The 13,384-nt window shown below is 46.2% G+C and overlaps 1 protein-coding gene across 2 annotated transcripts in view; it reads left to right on the top strand.

Annotated features, from left to right (window-relative positions):
- The first annotated feature begins 10,567 nt into the window (after positions 1 to 10,567).
- The window catches only part of tmprss9 (transmembrane serine protease 9), a 97,382-nt gene continuing 94,565 nt past the window's right edge, over positions 10,568 to 13,384 (top strand). For both annotated transcript variants that reach the window (XM_072482619.1, XM_072482620.1), the window contains exon 1: positions 10,568 to 10,761. The gene's annotated coding sequence lies outside the window, so the exon portion shown is untranslated. The remainder of the gene's footprint in view (positions 10,762 to 13,384) is intronic.

Below are 13,384 nucleotides of genomic sequence, written 5' to 3'. Positions count from 1 at the left end.
TCACTCGACACGTTTTAATAGCATCTTCTAATTTCAAATCTTTTTGCCTTAATAAACGTTCTCTAAGTTTCTCATCTGTGATGCCAAAAACGATTTGATCTCTGATCATAGAGTCTGACAATATAGAGAAGTTATAGGTTTGTGATTTGAGCCTTAAGTCTGTTACGAAGCAATCAACAGATTCCCCATCTTTTTGCACTCTCTTCTTAAAGATAAATCTTTCGTATGTCTTATTAATTTGAGTTCTACAATGCAGATCAAATTTTTCAATTACAATATTATATTTCTTTTTATCTTCTTCTGTGGAGAATTGAAAAGAGTTATACAGTTCAATACCCTGTGGTCCAGCCATTGTTCAAAATAACGCAAGTTTTCTGTTATCACTGGCATTATCTAAATCTGATGCAGAGAGGTATAGTTGAAATTGCTGCTTACATACTTTCCAGTTTACATCAAGTTTACTAGAAATCCCGAGCTGTCATCGAGATTGCACTTTCTCCATTAGTTCAGGACTTGTCTGTGTATTGAAGTTGCAGGTCCGGAAGCAGTCTTGCCGTTGAAGTCTGAGTCACGTGCTAGTTTTCTTTTCTTTAGAGTCTGACTATTTTCTATCTGAATAACTTCAGCAATTGCCTTGTACCATGTTATATTGCTTGTCTTGCTCTCCAAGATAGCCAGATATGTAGTGGTTTTAAAAAAAAAAAAAATTTATTCTCCTTTTTCACATTTTCTCCCAAATTAACACCCAGCAATAAACAATAATCAGTAACAAATGTAATGTCAATCCCCATTTCAATAACAACGATCTCATCTTCTCACCAAACCCCAAACATTAGCCGCATGTTAACAGAAACAAATGTCAAAAAGGAATCAGGAGTCACCCATTGTCACCATTACACACACAGCCCCCCTCCCCTCAACCCTCCCAGCCCCAACACCCCTAATGTTCGATGTGATCCAATTCTCGAAAGTGCATAATGAATAACGCCCATGAATTGTAGAACCCCTCCATCCTTCTCCTCAGTTCAAATTTTTTTCTTTTTCTTTTTATAGGTTTAGAGTACCCATTTTTTTTTTTTCCAATTAAGGGCCAATTTAGCATTGCCAATCCACCTAACCTGCACCTCTTTGGCTTGTGGGGGTGAAACCCATGCAGACATGGGGAGACCATGCAAACTCCACACGGACAGTGACCCAGGGCCAGGATTCGAACCCGGGTCCTCAGCGCCGCAGTCCCAGTGCTATCCACTGCACCACATGCTGCCCATCCCTCAGTTCAAATTTGAACTTTTCAAGCGTTAAGAATTCCAGCACGACCCCCGCCATGCTAGGGCACAGGATATGCCTTCGGGTGATCAACAAGGCAAAGGCTACAACATCTGCCTCCGTGCCCGTTTCCAACCCCAGCTGGTCTGACACCCCAAATATAGCCACCCGAGGGCCCAGGTCCAGTTTCATGTGCACCACTTCAGAGATTACCCTAAACACCTCTTTCCAGTAATCCTCCAGCTTTGGACAGGACCAAAACATATGCACGTGGTTTGCGGGGCCTCCCCCGCAAGGTTCACACACATTTTCTACCCCCTCAAAGAGCCATCTCATCCTCGCCCTTGCAAGGTGCGCTCTATACACCACCTTCAGCTGTATCAGCCCCAACCTCGCACACGAGGTGGAGGCGTTCACCCTCCGGAGCACCTCACACCAGAATCCTTCCTCCATACCCTCTCCCAACTCTTCCTCCCACTTTGCCTTGATCCCTTCTAGTGGTGCCTTCTCCTCCTCCAAAATAGCCCCGTAAACCGCCGATACTACCCCTTTCCCCCTTTCTCCAGTCCCCCTGTCGTCAGTATCTCCTCCAGCAATGTGGAAGCCAGCTCTACTGGGAAGGCCAGATATGTAGTGTTGACAAAGAATATAAAACTAAGAAATTTAAATCAAAACCAATTTATTTTACACTACTTAACTTGATTAGGTTTGCACACTTTACTGAGTAACAGATAATAAAATAATAGTACTGAATCTGTGATACAGTAATCAATAATCTCTCTCATTTATAAACTACACTGTAACTCAACCTCACACTATCCTTCTACATTGAAATCCCCATCAGCTTCTCCCAGCATGCTTAGAGATGCAGCCTTTTATATGATCACTCAGTAATGCCATCTAATGTTGATATACATGTAATCTCTCTTGTTAACCCTTTACTATATTTATACTATAGATATCATTACAAATGTTTCTTTTGCTCAGGCAAAACAGGATTGTCATACCACAATCTCTAAGATCCATGATTCTACAGAAGATTCATGAGGGGCACTTAGGCATACAAAAATGCAAACAAAGAGCTAGAGACAGGGTATACTGGCCAGACATCAATGAAGGCATTCAGATCATGATTGAAAACTGTGCAACTTGTCAGCAATTTTAGTACAAACAACGAAAAGAACCAACGCAAATGGTCAAAATAATAACGATTCCATGGCAGAAAGTGGGAATGGATCTCTTCTATCTGGCAGGAAAAGAATACCTGTTCATGATCGACTATTTCTCTAACTTTCCAGGAGTGTTACAACTGGCCAATTCATCAACCAGGTGTGCCATATAACATACCAAGGACATATTTGCTTGTCATGGAATACCACAAATTGTCATGAGCGACAATGGCCCATGTTTTAGCAGTCATGAATGGACAGAGTTCACACAGAGCTATGATTTTCGACATATTACTTCTGGAACTCTTTATCCGCAATCCAATGGGAGGCTGAAAAATATGTTCAGATTGTGAAGCAGCTATTCAAAAAAGCAATGGACAGTCGGGAACATCCGCTTCTTGCGTTACTTAGCTATAGTTATAGAGCAGCACCATTGATTAATGGGTTATCACCTTCACAATAGTTAATGAATCGACATCTTAGAACTACCTTACCATCTAGCTCACAGGAACCAACCAACCGTAAACTTGTGAAGAAGCTCCCATTTCAGAAAAGGAGGCAGAACAAGTATTATGATGAATCTACAAGATGTCTGCAGCCGTTAGCACAAAATGACACAGTCAGGGTAGAAGATCCTGATGGATGTGGATGGTTGACATGTGCAAAGGTAACAAAGAGATTGGCAATAGTGCAGATATATGATTGGAGGTTCACCTCACTTAGGGCGCAGGCAACTGAAAATATGGCTGTTAATGGCGAGGTGGTTAAAAATAGGGATCCACAAGAGGCCAGAATTGGAGAATGTCAGAGATCTCCGAGGGTTGTAGAGCTGGAGAAGCTTGCAGAGATAGTTTTGATAAGTCTGGGTGTCAATGTAGGTCAGTGAGCATACTGCTGATGGTAAGTGGACATGATGCAAGTCAAGGTACAGCGTGCAGAGTTTTGGATCAGCTATTGGAAGGTGGAAGATGTTATGTGAGAGGCTGGCCAGGAAAGTGTTGGAATGGTTAAGCCTCGAGGTAACAAAGACATGGAAGCATGGTCTTGGCAATAGTGCAGATATACGATTGGAGGTTCATTTCTTAAATGCAACACCAAAGTTCCGATGGTCTAAATGAGTCTCAGACAGCTGCCAGGGAGAGAGATGGAGTCGGTGTGTAGGAAACCGAGTTGGTGATGGGAACTGAAGTCAATGGGTTCTATCTTCCCAATGTTTAATTTTTGCTCATCCACTACTGGATGTTGGACATATTACAATCCCCACAAATTCTTTGTGCTTCCAATCTTGCCTTTTGCATATTTCCATCATCTCCTCACCTCATGATTCAACTATGTAGACTCTCATTTCTGGAATTCCTTCCCTAAATCCCTCTGTCTCTGCACCACCTTCTTGTCCTTTAAGATTTCTCCTTAATGCCCATCTGTTGGATTTATCTATTCATTATACTCTTAAAAGCTGGCTTGTAATGCAGAACAAGACCAGCAGCGCGGGTTCAATTCCCGTTCTGGCCTCCCCGAGCAGGCCCCAGAATATGGCGACTAGGGGCTTTTCACAGTAACTTCATTGAAGCCTTCTTGTGACAATAAGCGATTATTATTATTATTATTATTAATAGGTTTTTTTCTTGGCTTGTCGTTCATTGCTCCCTGATAATACTTTAACATGACTAAAGCAGTGAAGTGTCAGTGAATGTTATTTAAATGAGTGTCCAGAAGTCATTTGATGAAGTCATTCATGGGAGATAGTTGGTTAAAGTTGAAACTTGTGGAATTGAAAATTACCATTTGGTAGCACAGAACGTGAACGTTGTTGAAAAAAGACAAGGAACGGGATTCTCCAACCCCCCGCTGGGTCGGAGAATCGCCGGGGTGCGGCGTGAATCCCGCCCCCGCCGGCCGCCGAATTCTCCGGCACCGAAAATTCGCCGGGGGCGGGAATCGCGCCGCGCCGTTCTGCGGGCTCCACCCGGCGATTCTCCGGCCCGCGATGGGCCAAAGTCCCGCTGCTGTAATGCCGGTCCCACCGGCGGGACCAGGCGGCGCGAGAGGGCTCCGGGGTCCTGGGAGGGGTGCGGGGCGATCTGGTCCCGGGGGGTGCCCCCACGGTGGACTCGGCCGCGATCGGGGCCCACTGATCCGTGGGCGGGCCTGTGCCGTGGGGGCACACTTTTCCTTCCGCGTCGGCCATAGTCTCCACGATGACCGACGCGGAAGTGACCCCCCCCGCGCATGCGCGGGGATGACATCAGCAGCCACTGACGCTCCCGCGCATGCGCGGATTTCCGCCGGCCGGGAAAGTCCCTTCGGCCCCGGCAGGCGTGGCGCCAAAGGCCTTTCCCGCCAGCCGGCGGCATGCCAACCACTCCAGCGCGGGCCTAGCCCCTCAAGGTAAGGGCTTGGCCCTTTCTTCGCACCTTTGTGGCGGCCCGACGCCGGAGTGGTTCCCGCCACTCCATCGCACCGGGACCCCCGCCCCGCCAGGTAGGGGAGAATCCTGGCCAAGTTGTCTAAACTTTTCATCTTTGGTGGTCTTGCAAATTGTCCTATTGAGTACAAAATGAAAAGCTTCAACAACTTGTCCTTTTTTAGCAGTACTGAATGCAAGACCAGGTTAGGGAATTGACTGAACAGGAGAAGGTGGAGAGTAAGGCTGATGAGCAGGTACTCTAAATGGCAGAAAGTGATGGTGATATCCTTCAAGATCTGTGCTGGATCTTCAACTTTTCACTGTATTCATGAACAACACAAACGACAGGAAGGCCTCTGATCCAAATCTGCCAATGACTCAAAGTTATGTAATCGGTACAGATGGAGGCATAACATTTCAAGAGGGTTGATAGATTAAGTGATTGGGGGAATTTGTGGCAAATGGATTTCAATGAAGAGAAGTGTGAGGACATCCACTTTGGACCTAAATAGAATAGAACAGGACACTTTCTAAATAGGGGAAAATTGGAAACAGGGGAAGTCTAAAGAGACTTGGGGTACAGGTACAAAGATCATTAAAATATCAATAATAGGCACAGAAAACAGTCAAAAAAGCGAATGGAATGTTGGCCTTTATACCTTGAGGACTAGAAGTCATATGTCAGCTATGCTAACCCCAGGTTAGACCACATCTGAAGCACTGTGAGCAATTCTCGGCAGCACACCTTAGGATGGACATATTGACTTTGGAGGGCGTGCAGTGTAGATTTACCAGAAAGATAACTGGACTTTGTGGGATATGCTTTGAGGAGAGTTTGAACAAATTATGGCTGTGTTCTCTGGAGTTTGGAATGTTAATGAGTGATGCTGAGGAGTCCAAGACCCGAGGGCACAGGCAAAAAATCCTAGAGGCATTTAGAATGTGCAAGAGGGACCTTAAAAAGGAAATTAGGAGAGCAAAACGGGGTGAAAGGACACTGGCAGGTAAAATAAAGGAAAATCCTAAATTGTTTTACAAGTTAATTTAAAAAAAAAAATTTAGAGTACCCAATTCATTTTTCCCAATTAAGGGGCAATCCACTTACTCTGCACATCTTTGGGCTGTGCGGGCAAAACCCACGCAGACACGGGGACGTTTTACAAGTTCATTAAGGGTAAAATGATAACTGTGGAAAGAGTAGGGCCCATGAAGGACCACAGTGGTAATTAGTGTGGGGGGGGTTGGAGGATGTCGGTAGGGTTCTAAATGAATACTTTGTGTCAATGTTCACTTGTGAGAGGGACAGTGTATGTATAGAAATCAGAAAGAAGTACTGTAATAAAACTAAAGAGATTAACATTGACAGAGAGGATGTTCTGAATGGCAGGCTTAAAAGTAGGCAAAAATCCTGGGCCAGATGAGTATTTTGTGCAGTTTTGGAATCCACATTATAGGATTGGTGTGATCGCACTGGAAAGCGTGCAGAGGAGATTTTCCTGCATGTTGCCTGGGCTGAAGAGTTTTAGTTATGAAGAGAGATTGGGTAGACTTGGATTGTTTTCTTTGGAGCAGAGGAGACTGAGGGGGACATGCTTGAGATGTATAAAATTATGAGGGACATAAATGGAGTAGACAGGAAGAAACCTTTCCCCTTGGTGAAGGGAACAATGACTAGGGGGCATAGAATTAAGGTAAGGAAGGGGCAGGAAGTTTGGAGGGGATGTGAGGAAAAACTTTTCTACCCAGAGGGTGGTGAGAGTTTGGAACTCGCTGACTGAAAGGATGGTGGAAGCAGAGACCCTCATAACATTTAAGAAGTACTGAGATGTGTACTTGCAATCCCAAGGCATACAGCTAGGGGCTGGTTTAGCACACTGGGCTAAATTGCTGGCGTTTAAAGCAGACAAGGCAGGCCAGCAGCACGGTTCAATTCCTGTACCAGCCTCCCTGAACAGGTGCGGTATGTGGCGACGAGGGGCTTTTCACAGTAACTTCATTTGAAGCCTACTTGTGACAATAAGCGATTTTCATTTTCATTTCACAAGGCTATGGGCCAAGTGCTGGGAAATGGGATTAGAATAGTTAGGTGGTTGTTTTGGACTGGTGCTTACTCGATGGGCTGAAGAACCTTTTCTGTGCTGTATGACTGTACGACTCTATGATCTCGTCCCCATAATGCCTCTTACCGTTACCTGATTAAAACATTTGGAGAGGGTGCTCTGCACATGGATAAGTGCAACAAAGTGACCTTTTCCATTTTGGAAACTGGGCGCAGCACACAACCCCTCTGAGGTAGGCAATCCAAAGCTCTCCTCCGGCTGTTCCCTGAATTGATCCGTGACTCCTCTTCCAGGAGCAATTGATCCATCTGAAACTTGTTGCCATTTAAATTCTTAACTGTAGGCTCTACACAAAGACCAGAACAAGAAACCTTTCCTGCTTTCAATAGTAGCCATGATATGGAGATGCCGGCGTTGGACTGGGGTGAGCACAGTAAGAAGTCTTACAACACCAGGTTAAAGTCCAACAGGTTTGTTTCGATGTCACTAGCTTTCGGAGCGCTGCTCCTTCCTCAGGTGAAGGAAGAGGTATGTTCCAGAAACATATATATAGACAGATTCAAAGATGCCAGACAATGCTTAGAATGCGAGCATTAGCAGGTGATTAAATCTTTACAGATCCAGAGATGGGCGTAACCCCAGGTTAAAGAGGTGTGAATTGTGTCAAGCCAGGACAGTTGGTAGGATTTCGCAGGCCAGATGGTGGGGGATGAATGTAATGCGACATGAATCCCAGGTCCCGGTTGAGGCCGCACTCATGTGTGCGGAACTTGGCTATAAGTTTCTGCTCGGCGATTCTGCGTTGTCGCGCGTCCTGAAGGCCGCCTTGGAGAACGCTTACCCGGAGATCAGAGGCTGAATGCCCTTGACTGCTGAAGTGTTCCCCGACTGGAAGGGAACATTCCTGCCTGGTGATTGTCGTGCGATGTCCGTTCATTCGTTGTCGCAGCGTCTGCATGGTCACGCCAACGTACCACGCTTCGGGACATCCTTTCCTGCAGCGTATGAGGTAGACAACGTTGGCCGAGTCGCACGAGTATGTACCGTGTACCTGGTGGGTGGTGTTCTCACGTGTAATGGTGGTATCCATGTCGATGATCTGGCACGTCTTGCAGAGATTGCCATGGCAGGGTTGTGTGGTGTCGTGGTCGCTGTTCTGAAGGCTGGGTAGTTTGCTGCAAACAATGGTTTGTTTGAGGTTGCGCGGTTGTTTGAAGGCAAGTAGTGGGGGTGTGGGGATGACCTTGGCAAGATGTTCATCTTCATCGATGACGTGTTGAAGGCTGTGAAGAAGATGTCGTAGTTTCTCCGCTCCGGGAAAGTACTGGACGACGAAGGGTATTCTGTCGGTTGTGTCCCATGTTTTTCTTCTGAGGAGGTCGGTGCGGTTTTTTGCTGTGGCGCGTTGGAACTGTCGATCGATGAGTCGAGTGCCATATCCCGTTCGTATGAGGGCATCTTTTAACGGCTGTAGATGTCTGTTACGCTCCTCCTCGTCTGAGCAGATCCTGTGTATACGGAGCGCTTGTCCATAGGGGATGGCTTCTTTAATGTGTTTAGGGTGGAAGCTGGAGAAGTGGAGCATCCTAGGTTATCCGTGGGTTTGCGGTAAAGTGAAGTGCTGAGGTGACCGCCCTTGATGGAGACGAGTGTGTCCAAGAATGCAACTGATTTTGGAGAGTAGTCCATGGTGAGTCTGATGGTTGGATGGAACTTATTGATGTCATCGTGTAGTCGTTTCAGTGATTCTTCGCCGTGGGTCCAAAGGAAAAATGTCATCGACGTACCTGGTGTATAACGTCGGTTGAAGGTCCTGTGCAGTGAGTAGGTCTTGTTCAAACTTGTGCATGAAGATGCTGGCGTATTGGGGTGCGAATTTGGTCCCCATGGCTGTTCCGTGCGTCTGGATGAAGAACTTGTTGTCGAAGGTGAAGACGTTGTGATCCAGAATGAAGCGGATGAGTTGCAGAATTGCGTCTGGAGATTGGCAGTTGTCGGTGTTGAGTACTGAGGCTGTTGCAGCAATGCCGTCGTCATGGGGGATCCTGGTGTAGAGTGCCGAGACGTCCATTGTGACGAGGAATGTTCCTGGTTCAACTGGTCCATGGGTGCTGAGTTTCTGTAGGAAGTCCGTCGTGTCGCGACAGAAGCTGGGCGTACCTTGTACGATGGGTTTCAAGATGCCCTCGATGTAGCCAGAGAGGTTCTCACACAGGGTCCCATTGCCTGAAACGATAAGACGGCCTGGTGTGTTGGCCTTGTGTATTTTTGGGAGGCAGTAGGGTGCTCTGAAGATCTGGATCCAAGGTCTTGATCAGTCTGTTGAGTTGGCGGACGTGTTCCTTGGTCGGATCTGCGGGTAACTGTCTGTAATGTTCTTGGTTGTTGAGTTGTCGGTATACTTCTTTGCAGTAGTCCGTTCTGTTCAGTATGACAGTGGCCCCTTCTTTGACTGCTGGTTTGATGATGATGCTGCGGTTGGTCTTGAGAGCGCTGATGGCATTGCGTTGTGCTTGGGTGACGTTCGGGGCTGTGTTGTGAATGTGACTGATGAATCTGGCATTGACGCGACTCCTGACGGCTTGAGCATACATGTCGAGTCTAGGGCAGCGGCCTTCGGGAGGGGTCCAATTTGTCTCTTTACTCTTCGGTTGCCGCACTGCAGATCTCTCGGTCTGCTGTTCCGGTTCATTGGTAGTCTGCTTGGGTTCACTGTTGGCCCCTTGGGGTCTGTGGAAGAATTCCCGGAGCCTCATTCGCCTGATGAATTCCTCCGTGTCTGCCGCGAGACTGATGGGGTCCATTTTGGTGGTGGTGCAGAAATTGAGTCCTCTGCTGAGGACTTCGATTTCGTCTGGTTGAAGGGTGTAGTCCGACACTATCTGGGACACTATCCCCATCTCTGGATCTGTAAAGATTTAATCACCTGCTAATGCTCGCATTCCAAGCATTGTCTGGCATCTTTGAATCTGTCTACATATATGTTTCTGGAACATACCTCTTCGTTCACCTGAGGAAGGAGCAGCGCTCCGAAAGCTAGTGACATCGAAACAAACCTGTTGGACCTTAACCTGCTGTTGTAAGACTTCTTACTGTGCTTTCAATAGGTGCGAGGAACTACTAGATAAAAGACAGGTGAGCAGGACACAGGATATCCCAGGAATGTCTCATGGCCACGCTGCTAAACTGCTGCCTGGGTATAAGGATGGGGCCAGGAAAAGCACCTAATCCCTGAGTTAGAATTTGCTAACCCAACATAAATGAGGGGTAAATACAGCGGATCTACATGATGTCCACCCCTCCTCGCAGTCTGCAAGCCCCACACCCCCTCCCCTACCCCTGGTCATTCTACGGGGGCCAGAATCCTTGTGTTCAGAAATCAGATATCCCCACACTTTATCAAGGAATCAGGTTGCCTTAGCCCACCAGAGAAAGCGTGATGGCAGAAGGTAAAGGAGAGTTTGCTTATTCTGTGTGTAGTGGCCAATCATCTATACTGGGCCGTCACTAATATGATCTGATTCAGAGAGAGAGAGGGGTTTTCTTCACGTCTATTGGTTTAAACAAAGATTAACTGTTTCCGTGACACCTGGCAGAATTTCAACGATGCTCAGCTCCACCCCCAGGGGTTTTAAAAGGATGAATTCCTGGGACTGGAGTCTGGGGTGAACTCATGTCAGTGAGTTAATGAATGCGTATGTGAGTGAGCAAGTAACAGAGAATCAAAACTGAATGTTAGCCAGTTCTTTAACAAGTGTTAGTGAATTGATTTGTTAGGGTGGCACTGTGCAGTGTTATCAACTTCACATTCTGGCTCCTGTTGCTGAAGCCTCTGGTGCACCTGATACCCACGGAACAGGTTTGAATACTGGAGCTTTCATTGTTTCTAACTTTTTTAATCAGTAAATTAATTGGGGGTGATAATTATTACTGCATGGGGTCCTTTAAGCTATAAAGGCAAGTGCCCATGAACTGTCAGTGTTCAGACCAAGCTGTTAAAAGAAGTTTCCTTACAGTTTTGTGAGTGAAAAGTAATTTTAGGATTTGACTTGACTTGCGAAGGTTAATCGAGAGTAAATATTCCTCGTGGCAGAGGGTATGACATACTGAATGAGTTATGAATCAAAACAAGCAATTGAGTTGAAGGGACTGAAGTCCTGGTAATCCAGAATCAAATGGCTGGACTGCCATGAATTTTAGATATGAAGGGATTTTCAATCTACCCCACAGAGCACTTTGGAATTCAGTATGGTGAGAAGAGAGGAGAGTCTCGTGGTGAGGGAGGTGAGCACTGTGGTCAGAGGGGAAGAGGGAAAGGGGGGGGGGAAGAGAAGGGCCAATAAATATAAATGTTGCCACAGTCCCGGGGTGACCATAGGCTACTCTCCAGTTAGAGGGCTGACTGGTGGTGGATTTAACTGAGGGTCACCACATCTCAAGGCGAGGGGCAAGGTTGAGAAGGCTTCATGAATAACCCCAGCCAGTATGGGCATTGAACCCACACTGTTGGCATCTCCGCATCACCGGCTATCCAGCCAACTGAGCTAACTGATCCCCTTGAAGAGAGAAGAATAGGGGAAGGGAAAGAAGAAGGGGGTTAAGATGGGTGGGAAATAAGAGACACTTGAAGGTTAACTTAATTTTGCGATTAAAACAAAAGTTTAAACTTTTGCAAATAAAAACTCTGCAAAAGGAAGTAAAGATTGTAACATGGAAGGGACCTGGTTTGACAACTCCTGTCATTTCATTAATGGGCCATTCTTATTCCTTTTGTGTTCCTTCAGTTTTAATTCCCTTCTGACTAAACTTTAAAATTGGAAACCCTTTTTTTTTGTGCTTTGTGCAGTGGAAGCATCTGTGGCAACCTGACTAACATGCCAATCAATATTTAATTTGTTTTTTTAACCAATGTCAAAATTGAAGCATATTCCATTTCAGTGCAGAATGAACTGAGCAGCTGCTCACCGAATAGAGAATGTTCTTATCTAACTCTGTCTCTTCTATTGGTGAATAGTGCAAAATGCTTCTGGCAAGCAAAGTTAAACTGTCGGCTGTGAATCACAACACCCAGCTAGCTGAGAGCTCTGTGAATCTGTGTCTACATCTAACGTTAGGCCAATGAGGGAGTTTCATTACGTTACAAAGCCAGTGTTACACTGAGCTTGATGTACACACAACAGGATTTAAAAATAAATAAATTTAGAGTACCCAATTAATTTTTTCCAATTAAGTGGCAATTTAGCATGGCTAATCCACCTAGCTTGCATATCTTTGGGCTGTGGGTGCAAAACCCACACAAACACGGGGAGAATGTGCAAACTCTACACAGACAGTGACCCAGAGCCAGGATTGAACCTGGGACCTCGGTGCCATGAGGCAGCAGGGCTAACCCACTGTGCCACCATGCTTCTCAGGCACACAACAGGATGTTGAGATCAAGTGATGTGACAAAGGTCCTAAGATCTCACAATGGGGAGCAGCCTGACTCCACTTTGGCTGAATATTGATGAGACACACATTGAGTCTAAATGGAGGCACATTGTTCCCCAGGATTTCACACTGACTTACTACAATCCCAGTGGTATCAAGCACTCAAATACTGTTCAAAACAATGATGCTGAAGATTACTGCCAGAAATGTCTTCCTTGTTAAATGAAGTTCCAAGTAACCATGTTGCATTTAATTACAAGTATTTTGTCACAAGATTACATCCTGGATCTTAGCTGAAAGAGAAGAACCATTATAAATGCATTTAAGAGTGATTTAAACAGATCCCCTTTCAGTGTAAAATAATTTTATCAGCTGCTCACTTGGCACCAAATGTAGAATATTCCTATCCAGCTCTGCCTATATTGCATTATTGGTCTAAGAATGCAAAATATATCTGGGCTCAGTACCAATGGGAGTGTAAGTCTGGGTCTGTGCAAAATCCTAGGCTTCATATCTCATCACTTGGGCTCAACGCCCTGTTCTGCGTGTATCAAGGTCAGTGTAACGTTGGCTTCATAATGTAATGAAACTCCCCTGTTGGTCTGACATAGAGACAGATTCAGAGCCCTCAACTCGCTGTCTGTGATTCGCAGCCCACAGTATAACTCTGCCTTTGGCACTCTTAACCAATGGTGCTGTACTGACCGAGCTGGACAAGAACATTCTTCAGATGCCAAATGAGATAAGTTATCTTACACTAAAAGGGAATGGGCTTCGCCCTTGTGGGAGCTAAGACCCCACGCCAGCCGGAAAACGGGCGGGAATTTTTCCTAGAAAGTCCGGGGTGATTCTCCGTCTTCAAGGGGCTAGCAGGGCCCCGACGTGTGTCCCGCAGCTTTGTCTGCCGGCGGTGCCCTGCAGTTACACCAGCGCGGCCGCGCATGTCTTCACCCCACAACATGGCAGTGTCCTACAGGGGCCCGGCGCGGAGGAACATAGGCCCCTCCCCTTAAAATGAGCGCGCCCGCCGATCGCTAGCCAACGATCACGGG

This window comes from Scyliorhinus torazame, chromosome 18 (genome assembly GCF_047496885.1).
Source record: "Scyliorhinus torazame isolate Kashiwa2021f chromosome 18, sScyTor2.1, whole genome shotgun sequence".
In the NCBI taxonomy this organism is placed as follows: domain Eukaryota; kingdom Metazoa; phylum Chordata; class Chondrichthyes; order Carcharhiniformes; family Scyliorhinidae; genus Scyliorhinus; species Scyliorhinus torazame.
This window is presented reverse-complemented; position numbering and strand designations above follow the sequence as displayed.